Here is a 12,270-nt window from a genome sequence, read left to right as displayed (position 1 = left end):
TCAAGACACACATGACGTCAGTTGTGCACAATACATGCAGTTTCTTTTCCATTTTAGTTTTTCTTACTTTTGAATCTTCATTTAGCTGTCAACAACAGTACGTACTAAATAAACAGGGAAGTTGCATTGGAATTTAAGATTTTTCAGGCTTAGATATATTACATATTATACATTAAGTAGTTAGCTTTGTAATGGTGTACATAATGAGATTTGGGTAAACATAAGACATGATGACATTGTATAAAAACATCAGGTTATTTCTCTGGTTTGTTAATTATAATTATAACACATGATATGATCTGGTATGGTAACAAATATTGTGTGAAAAGGCTTGACCACATTTAGAATTATGAATTCTGAATTTCTTGACAAACATGACATAAGACATTTATTACAGAATTAAGATATCAAAAATGAGACAAAATTTCATTTCTAGTGATGATAATGTACTATTTTAAGCCACCTTAAAATAATTGTAAATTTTCAATGACATCATTTTCTGTTTTTTCATATGACATAAGGTGGTGTTTTTTAAAATGGGTTGTGGCAGAATTATAAAAAAATTTGCCTTTATCAAAAATTTATACTTTTAAAGTGTAATACCTCATGCAATTAGTTCTTGAAGCAACTATGTGTCAGTTTCATGTACATGTTTATACAGTCATATACTTTGCCACCAGAGCATAGCAACACATGCATGATTGTTATAATAATTCATAAGCATGTATGTGAAAGTCTATGTTGTTTAGATGATGTCACTACCCACTTCAATTTCTGCAGGGAACTACATGTAAGTAGAACTTATGTTACACTAGCCAGCAAATATCATAAATAACAATTTTCATAAAATTGTGTCAGGAAAAGGGAGAATAAGTCATAATTCTAATGTTTTTCTTACTTTCATATTTAACTGAGAATGAATTTTTTATTATTTTGGACAATATTTTGTTAAATACTGCCACTTAAAGTCGTATAATCTTTAAATTTGTATTCATGTTTCAATATTGCTTCAATGGTACATTAATTTTGTATTTCAGATATTTTGTAAAATTTACAAAATATCTAAATTAATGTTTTTCCTGCTAACTTGGTTAAAACCCGTGTATGGTGTTTTATATAAAAATGTCCAGGGCTGAAGTAAGAGTTTCAGACTTGTTATTTATGATAGTTTAAGTTTTGTCAAAAGTTAAGTTGGTCAACTATTAACCGTTTAGGCCACACCAAAAAATTCATGCTCTGAATTTCATGCTCCCAAATGCTCATATTTTGGCCCAAACAGTTGAAGGAAGTCTCTTCTCTTCAGAGTTGTTATTATATATAAATAGTATTTCCATCTATCAATGCAGTGGTTTGATTAAAAGTTTGAAATTCATTGTTCGAATTACAAACCAGCGGGGAATCTTGACTTCATGTCTCCTATCATAGCATTTGGGGCTATCATAGAATACCTTTTATTTTTTCTCCTTGTTGCCTCATATTTTTTTCTGAAAAATCCGATCGAGAACCAACAAATCAACTTGGTGTGGCCTTAGAGTTGTAATTCACAGATGCAAACTTTGCTGCCTATCCATAAAATCCGATTCTGAAGGAAAACAAGTACATGTACATGTACATGAAGTGTTTGAAGTCCTATATCCTTTGTTTCCAAACAGCTAGGCAAGACCTTGAGCTGTGTTACATTTTACCGGTCCATTACATGATCATTTCTGCATAGTTTTACGGCTTTGGTGTGGCTCAACTCAACTCGGCTCGTTAGGTGCACTGTTGCCTAGAACACGATTATTCGCTCGAATAGACCAAAAGGACACCTCTTCATACACATAATATTGTATTTCTGCAACTTTTCACAATTCGCTGGCAGTAGAAATTGAGGCTTTTGTGGCGCATTTGTATCTATGCTTTTGGATTTTTTTTATTTCTTGTGTAGAAAGCTTCAAGAAGCTTCTTCGGTTGTTTTGAATCATTTGTTGAATTGTAAAGCAAAATGAGTATAGATACAGCTGTTTCAATGAATGTTCACTTGTATTACTCCACAAAACATTTTGGGTGTGGACCACTGTTGCCTACAGAAACCGTATACTTGAATGGACCTAAAGGACACATTTTCGTGCATGCATGTCACGAACCTAGTATTTATTAAACGTATCATAATTCGTTCCCAGTATAAATCCTGCTTTTCCATGCATTTCTGGTTCTATGCGCTTGTAACATTACCAGCATACGAAGCCTGAACAATCAAGTTTTCTTGAGTCTTTTATTCACTTCTTCATACATTCTTCTTCCTCTTTTGTTTTTTTTTTCAGTCCCCCATTTTCTTCCTTCATACTTAAGTCCACATTTTTTGCAATTATTTGTACGCGGTATTTATGATATTTTCCGTGATAGCCACATGAATGAAAAATATAATGTCATAAGTAATACGAAAGAACCTTTTTTCTACGGTTTTCAATACTTCTCTTGGTCGTCCTTCAGTCGTAAAACGGTCGGGCGATTCGGATGTAAAATTTTTAATTTCGGTAATATGAAAGCTTTGCGCTTGCGCAATGTAGAAGCTCTATTGCAATGATCACTCAGAAAGGCGCGTTTTTCTGAAGAGAAGCGGACGTTGTCTCAACAACACACTTGAAGTAGATTAAACAAAATCGAAGATGTTCATGCGTTGGATCAGTATTACCATACTGGCGTGCACTTTGCTCGGTGTCTGCTGTCAAGCATCAGCTGCAGGTAAGACGATTTTATCTACAGTACTTGTTTATGTATTTATTTTTCGTATTTATAATGCCATGCAAAAAAGACATCTTAGTATAGCTGTATAAGTAGAGTCACTGAATTTTTATCAACTACATGTATATAGTATAGCGTTTCGTAGCATTTGTATGTAGAATCTTAACATTCCTGGCAAGTAACTTAGTATACACTCTGTTTAGTAGCCATAGAACATGTTTAGTATAATTAGGTACAACTGTTCACTGTACCCTTCATGTGTATAGTTTAGCATAATGTAGAATGTACATGTAGAGTCAAAATATTCTCTAGCCAGTAGTTATTCATAATATTCTGTTAGATACAATGTCCGTTGACCATATATATAGCATTATGTTAGACACATACCAACTAGTAACTTTATTATTTGCCATACATTGTACCCGTGACAATCGTTGTGCAATAAACGTTGACTTTGTATCAGGTGATCCATGGGTGCCATCCGATTTGTAACGGTAACCCCGAAAATTTGATGGCACCCAGGCTACCATTTTCGCACTTAAACAAACCACAGACTGCGTTTTATTCTTCAGTTGAAAACTTCAATGTTAACTTCATGCAAGTCTAAGTTCCCACCTCTTGCAGTCATTCTACTGTACTCAATTCGAAAGCAAGCCCAAAACAGAGCAGCTTACAAAATACTTATGTTAATAAACAAGTCATAGGCAGAAAGTTGTGGGGAGCCTAAATTGAATGCAGTGAAATATGGGACGATAAGTTAATATTATTTTGCCGGGACATGAGTCATCTTCCGTAGCATATTGTCACTTTTCTGAGGGGTGATACAAACGGTAAAGGGTCGAGAGAGATGTAGGATAGGGTTTTCAATCGATCATCGATCAAAACCGTAATTTTAGTTCACTCCTATAATGGCGACTTCATCCATAAGGGGTTCTCATGTAGCCTCCACTGACCCCCCCCCCCGGCCCCTCTCGTCTTGTTTTCAGAACCCGATGTGGTAGCTTCATGTATATTAGAAAACTGCGCGTAAATGTTAAAACAAAACGTCTGCCAGCTTTGGTCGCTTCTCACCCTTTTTGTGTTTCATAACATTGAGTCATGGTTCAAACAAACATTGTCTTATCTATTGCATAGCGCGCGCAATTCTTGGGGGGGAAATGTCGAAAAATGATTCAATGATGTATTTTGGATACATCATTGAATCATTTTTGAATCATTGAATCATTTTTCGAATTTTTAGAATACGTTTATTAAATGATTAAAATACGTTTCTCTGGTCATCATGTCTTTTTTCGTCTATATTCTGTTATGGTGGGCGTCGCCATGGTTGCATCTGATGATAAAACAAATGGTCTGGACAAATGAGCAATAAGCGTCTTTCAAAAGACCTGCCTGCTCATAAACTCAAATCTTGAATAATCTATGAAACAATAACTAATGCTCAGATGTAAAAATTGTACCAGTAGCTCTGTAAACCAAGGACACCCCAAGGACAAAGTATTACAGTGACGTTTTGGACAGAAAATTTTAACTTGTACCGGTTCAAGAGATCTGAATCTGTATCAAGAGATCTGAATATTTTAATTTGTTGGTTCTCGGATTCGCCTCTTCATTTTTTTTCTGATTTGCAAAAAAAAAAAAAAAGATTCTGGTTCTGAATCAACTAAAAATGCTCATTTTTGATACATAATTTTTCGACATTTCCCCCCTAAGAATTGCGCGCGCTATGCAATAGATAAGACAATGTTTGTTTGAACCATGACTCAATGTTATGNTTCGATAAACACTGCAGGCCACGTCATTCCAGTCTGTACTACGGCGGATGGCACAGTCTTCCCCTCCTTGGTTGTTGGGTTCCCTCACACCCCAGTGACCCCAGTCGACATTAGGATCGTGTGGAGTTCCATCTTCCCACAGCCATTCCCCCTCAATGTGCTTGTCGTTCAGACCAATCCAGAACTTTGCGTCTGGATCCACGGAGCTCATCAGATTCGACAGGAAGCTGTTCAAGTCGTTGTTCTTCGGCATGGCCAGAAGCCCTCCGTCCGCTTTGCAAACCTAGTGTGTTCAGTTTATAGTGTGTTCAGTTTATTTAAGTGATTTATACCTTTGTCAATTTTGTTGACACCATTCTTATCTACGTACAACACTCAAATCATGTTTCAATTACTAGTATTTTGTTTTTGTTGACCTCTGATCTCTCTTATTAATTTTGAATTTTTCTTGTTACGAGATATTTAGGAATAATAGTGTCAGCGTAACAAACATCAATGGAGATCCCAACAAAACAAACAAACAAACAAACAAACAAACAAACCTGTCTGGCCTGGTCGTAGGTCTCGGTTTGGTTGTACGCCTTGAAGCAGGTATCTTCGTGTGGAGTGTAACCAGGGGGGCAATCTGTGAAAATCAAGAGTGAACCACAAAATGTAGAGGTCGAAGATTTCCGTAAAGTAATAAAAGTTGTGAATTTCAAGTAGTATTCTCGTACTCAACAGTATTTAGTACTAAATAGACATAATATGATATTCAAGACGGATTCAACTTTATGATGTCATGCCCAACATATGAAGAAAACAGACAAAAGCTGATGCAATCCGTAGCTTCCAAAACCAATGTTATATTGCCCCATTTAAAACCAGATATCTTCAATATGCTCCTTTCATGCCCTACTCAGATCTAGATGTACGTTGGAAAATACATATATGAATCACTACAAAAGCAACACCATATTGTAAATAACTGAGATCAGCTTTAGTATTATTATGGATTACCTCTTAGAAATATACCTAATATAGTTCATTTATCTACCCTTGTTATTTCGTTTTTGCCATATATTGTACCAGTTACAGTTGTTGAGCAATAAAATTGATTTGATATGAACCGTGAAACATCAACACATTGTCATTCGGATGTCCTTGGTTTTTACAATAGAAGAGTAGTTACCGCTCCATCATAAAATGTTTCACGACTAATGTTTATGAGCACACAGCCTTTTGAAAAGGGCGAAGCGTTTTTTTTATCATGTGTTGATATGTAACCATGGCGACGGTGTGTTTGTGATATGGATCTATAACAGAGTATATACTTCATTATAACATAATCATAAAGTGCATATAATCATAAATAAAACATTTTAATAGATTCTTATCTTGTTATATGATTTTTTCAAATAACAGCAGATATATATAGTTGTAATCAACACTGAACACTGTAAAAAGATCCAGATGCAATGGGTATATTCTGATGTATTTTAATTTGTCCGTGTTATTTGCACACGTCAAAAATGTATTATGAAGAAATCTTATGATCTCCTCTATGTAAGGTCACACCAATTTAATTTGTTGGTTATCGCATTTTTTCAGAAAACATATGAAGCGACAGGGCGAAAAAAACAGGTCTAGGCATCCTATTGCTCTATTATACTAGTAGCTAGCCCCAAATGCTACGGTAGGAGCCATGAAGTCAACACAAATAATTAAAGGCTGGGTTAATATTCAAACAATGAATTTTGAACTTTTAATCAAACCACTGTATTGATAGATGGAGAAACTATAACAACTAGGAAGAAAAGGACAAAATATATTTTTATTAAATACGTTTCTCTGGTTATCATGTCTGCTTTCGTCTATATTCTGTTATGGTGAGCGTCACCATGGTTGCATCTGATGATAAAACAAATGGTCTGGACAAATGAGCAATAAGCGTCTTTCAAAAGACCTGCCTGCTCATAAACTCAAATCTTGAATAATTTATGAAACAATAACTAATGCTCAGATGTAAAAATTGTACCAGTAGCTCTGTAAACCAAGGACACCCCAAGGACAAAGTATTACAGTGACGTTTTGGACAGAAAATTTTAACTTGTACCGGTTCAAGAGATCTGAATCTGTATCAAGAGATCTGAATATTTTAATTTGTTGGTTCTCGGATTCGCCTCTTCATTTTTTTCTGATTTGCAAAAAAAAGAAAAAGATTCTGGTTCTGAATCAACTAAAAATGCTCATATTTTGTCCTTTTCTTCCTAGTTGTTATAGTTTCTCCATCTATCAATACAGTGGTTTGATTAAAAGTTCAAAATTCATTGTTTGAATATTAACCCAGCCTTTAATTATTTGTGTTGACTTCATGGCTCCTACCGTAGCATTTGGGGCTAGTTACTAGTATAATAGAGCAATAGGATGCCTAGACCTGGTTTTTTCGCCCTGTCGCTTCATATGTTTTATGAAAAAAATGCGATAACCAACAAATTAAATTGGTGTGGCCTTACATAGAGGAGATCATAAGATTTCTTCATAATACATTTCTGACGTGTGCAAATAACACGGACAAATTAAAATACATCAGAATATACCCATTGCATCTGGATCTTTTTACAGTGTTCAGTGTTGATTACAACTATATATATCTGCTGTTATTTCAAAAAATCATATAACAAGATAAGAATCTATTAAAATGTTTTATTTATGATTATATGCACTTTATGATTATGTTATTATGAAGTATATACTCTGTTATAGATCCATATCACAAACACACCGTCGCCATGGTTACAAAAAAAAACGCTTCGCCCTTTTCAAAAGGCTGTGTGCTCATAAACATTAGTCGTGAAACATTTTATGATGGAGCGGTAACTACTCTTCTATTGTGAAGCCAAGGACATCCGAATGACAATGTGTTGATGTTTCACGGTTCATATCAAATCAATTTTATTGCTCAACAACTGTAACTGGTACAATGTATGGCAAAAACGAAATAAAAAGTGTAGATAAATGAACTATATTAGGTATATTTCTAAGAGGTAATCCATAATAATACTAAAGCTGATCTATTGTGTTTTCTTAAAAAGAGTATTATTACATTCAGGAAATTTGTCAGTCATTTACAATATGGTGTTGCTTTTGTAGTGATTCAGATATGTATTTTCCAACGTACATCGAGATCTGAGTAGGGCATGAAAGGAGCATATTGAAGATATCTGGTTTTAAATGGGGCAATATAACATTGGTTTTGGAAGCTACGGATTGCATCAGCTTTTGTCTGTTTTCTTCATATGTTGGGCATGACATCATAAAGTGGAATCCGTCTTGAATATCATATTATGTCTATTTAGTACTAAATACTGTTGAGTACGAGAATGATACTTGAAATTCACAACTTTTATTACTTTACGGAAATCTTCGACCTCTACATTTTGATTTTCACAGATTGCCCCCCTGGTTACACTCCACACGAAGATACCTGCTTCAAGGCGTACAACCAAACCGAGACCTACGACCAGGCCAGACAGGTTTGTTTGTTTGTTTGTTTGTTTGTTTGTTTTGTTGGGATCTCCATTGATTTTTGTTACGCTGACAATATTATTCCTAAACATCTCGTTACAAGAAAAATTCAAAATTAATAAGAGAGATCAGAGGTCAACAAAAACAAAATACTAGTAATTGAAACATGATTTGAGTGTTGTACGTAGATAAGAATGGTGTCAACAAAATTGACAAAGGTATAAATCACTTAAATAAACTGAACACACTATAAACTGAACACACTAGGTTTGCAAAGCGGACGGAGGGCTTCTGGCCATGCCGAAGAACAACGACTTGAACAGCTTCCTGTCGAATCTGATGAGCTCCGTGGATCCAGACGCAAAGTTCTGGATTGGTCTGAACGACAAGCACATTGAGGGGGAATGGCTGTGGGAAGATGGAACTCCACACGATCCTAATGTCGACTGGGGTCACTGGGGTGTGAGGGAACCCAACAACCAAGGAGGGGAAGACTGTGCCATCCGCCGTACTACAGACTGGAATGACGTGGCCTGCAGTGTTTATCGAAAGTTCATCTGCCAGGTGGTACCAGGTAGGTCACACTATATCATGCATCTATTGCTGCATGGTGTCGTTACCCACACAAAAGCAAATTAGGATCTAATTTACATAAGAAATGAGGTAAACATACCCTGTGATGGGCTTGATAATAACCAAGAATCCGGGACAAATCCGGTACTGGAATGTATAATGTAGGTCAACATGCAACATGATCTGGCGTATATTTGCATTTTCATATTTTCCTACATTAAGAATATAAAACAAAATATCTACACCTGACGAAAGCATGTGTTCCACGAATTCTAGTATTTCATATATAACTCTAGCAACCACATTCTTGAACCCAGGTCATGCCGGCTCAAACCCCTGTCAATCAAGTGACACCCATTCACTGCCCACTCAATTAAATTAGGAATCCAAACATACAAACCTGGTATATATCAGTGCCACCCAAATCAATACTTCGATCCGTCCCCCAAAAAATGATAATCCTGTCTAATTCCGTTCATCTGTCAGATGATACAGATACTAGCACTTAACATGGGAAATGTGTAATTATTACAGAATGTCCTTTTGGTTACACTGCATACGACGGTGAGTGCTTCAAGGTGTATGACCAAGCCAGAACCTACAACCAGTCCAGACAGGTCTGCGCAGCGGACGGAGGACTTTTGGCCATGCCGAAGACCAGTGATCTGAACCAATTTCTGTGGAACCTGAGATCTCCGTATCAGACGGAAGGTATCACTTCAACCTAATCTGTTTGTTTTCCTTGTATCTAACATTGTACCAATTACTATTATTTAGTATTTCGTTTGGGGCAGGCCTGTGAAAGACTAAGGTTTCAGGCCTCCCCCGTTTTTGTCCATTTTGTCCATTTTTTATTATTTGATTATGAATTTCATTGTATATGTGCAAATAAATTTAAAAAATCAAAATCAAGATTTCTGGATTGGCCTGAACGACCTGATCGTCGAAGGTGATTGGTTGTGGGAAGATGGGACTCCTCATGACGTCACTGCTGATTGGAACAACTGGAATTCGGGAGAACCCAACAACTTAAGAGGAGCAGAAGACTGCGGACAGCTATTTAAGGGTGGATCCGTCTGGAATGACGACCCCTGTGGTAGATCTCACAAGTTTCTATGTCAGGTGACACAAGGTAAGTCACGTAACATACATGTGTAGTTATTTTATTACAGTAAGTTATGTCAGTCTATGTTAACAAGGAATAACAACAAACGGTAGATGTGATTCCGTTGAATGTATAGAATACTAGTTAGTGAACAGATGCCAATTGCCATTGAGTAAACATCTATAATTTCACGTCTTAGTCTTTATGAAATGATTATGGGCGATCAGTCAGTCATACTTCCTTTTTTTCATTTTACTGTTTTTCTTTGTCTGAGCTTAAAATCATAATGTTCGTTTTCACTCATGTAACAAACCGTCAGGAACCTGTGGTGAGTACATAAGAGTTACGGTCGTTTTTGGTACATCGATAGAGTAAACACGTATAAAGGATCTTAAAGCACATCGGTGTAAACAATATAACAATATTTCTATATCGTGATTTTCGATATCTATGTTACAGATGGCGTAGTAACGTCTATCGATACTAAATCATTGGTAATGATTCATCGATATGTTGAAATAACTGAATATTTTTAATTTTAGCGTAGTAAGATACCACTGTGTGAGGTTTTAAAACTTTTATTAAAGAGCAAAAGATTATTTTATGTTAGATAGCAATAACTTTATTGTACAACAATAGGATTGAGTACAAAGTATGGCATCTACTGGTACATAACCTACATGTACGTAATACAAGAGACTAGTATAGGATGAGGATGAGCTTTTACAATAATTAGGGGAATATCTAAGGTCTAAACATTATTTTTAAATAATGTTTAGACCTTATATCCCTATGAATACCATACAAGGATTGTCACATGCATGTCATTATGTACTTAAATTTGCATATTCAATTTGCATATTCAATTTGCATATTCGATTTGCATATTCAATTTGCATATTCAATTTGTATTTCCATTGAGGTAAATACTGGAGGGCTTCAAAGTCACATTTTCTCTTTCAGGAAGGACGGCTAATGTTGCTCTAGGCCGTCCTACCGAACAGTCCAGTTTACATCCAACGGCAGGCGGAGAGCCACACCTAGCCGTGGACGGGAACACCAACGGGCACTACTTCTCGCTATCGTGCACGCATACGGTTGGGGAGCTGAACCCATGGTGGCGTGTGGACCTCGGCCACTCCCTCTGCGTGGAGCGCGTCGTTCTGTACAACCGCATGGACTGCTGCTGGGACAGACTGCAACAAGCCATCGTCCATGTCGGTGACAACATACAGGTCTGTCAAATTGATAGTTTATGTTTTTTATGTTTCACAAATCTATGTGAATAAAATAAAATAAACATGATAAAATAAACATGATATTATAAAACATGATGAAATAAATAAACGTTACTTTTAACACAAACATATATCGAGGGACAGATAGGCGCAAAGCCAAATATTAAATTTTTGTATGTGGCCGAACAAAACAAGTTGTAACTTTTTACGCCACATTGTCCTTGTCCATTGTGTAATGCTAATAAAAACATTAAAAAAAACATACAGGTTGATTCGAACCCGTCCTGTGGAGCCCCACTGACAGCCATAGAAGGGATCCAGCCGTACACCGCCGTGTGCCCCGGTTTGATTGGTCGATACGTCGGGGTTCGTATTGGGACAACAAACTCGGAACTAAAAATCCTTACTCTGTGCGAGGTTAAAGTGTACGGAGGTAAGCGTTATTTTACTCTACACCATCAACGCAGTTTGTCTGACATGTATACTAGTACAATACAAGGTAGTTCAGACCAATTTATGCAAATTTATGCAAATTTATTCATGCATGCCAATTTATGCAGATGTGTAAAAATTTATTAAGATTAGTTAATGAGCACCAGCAACGCGGTTTGTCTCACATGTAGTAGAATATATGGCAGTGCAGACCAATTTATGCAAATTTAGGCAAATGTATTCATGTATTGCAATTTATGCAGATGTATGCAAATTTATGCAGGATTTTAGTTAATGAGCTAATCAAAGACATTAGTAAAGTAAATACCTTGAGATTCAGAACATCCAGTGTTTGAAACAAACTGTAGTAGCTACATGTCACACAATGCCATTGTTTTCAGTAATATCATCAATAGATTCTATACTGTTATGTATAATTAGCCACATAATGATGATCAATGATACTGCGGATTCTAGTCCCCTTGCTTTTGCTGCTGCCCTTAGGTGTGGTATGCCCTGTGACGACAGCTCCTGCTAACGGCTTTATGAATGGGTCTACCTACTACCAAGAGCAAGCACAGCTCGCATGTGACACAGGGTACAGTCTCATCGGGGTCTCTAACGTCATCTGCCAACTGGACAGGCAGTGGACTGGGAGTACTAGTGCAACGTGTGAAGGTAAACACAAGCTTGACCAATGTCAAAACTGTATTGTTTTAGGCCGGGCCCATGGGCGCCGCCATGTTGTAATTTGACGTCATGCAGGCGTCACCTTGCTACAACTGAAACCGTTGATAAGTCATAATATCAAATCGATTTTTAGCCTCAATCTAGATTTTTAGCCTCCTTGGTGGATGAAGCATTTTCATATCTTGATTACCTTTATTTCTATATTTGTATACAGCTATAGAATGTC

This window comes from Branchiostoma belcheri, unplaced genomic scaffold, assembly GCF_001625305.1.
Source record: "Branchiostoma belcheri isolate BF01 breed outbred unplaced genomic scaffold, Haploidv18h27 scaffold125, whole genome shotgun sequence".
NCBI classification, from domain to species: domain Eukaryota; kingdom Metazoa; phylum Chordata; class Leptocardii; order Amphioxiformes; family Branchiostomatidae; genus Branchiostoma; species Branchiostoma belcheri.
The sequence above is the reverse complement of the archived record's forward strand: the minus strand, read 5'-3'. Positions refer to the sequence as shown.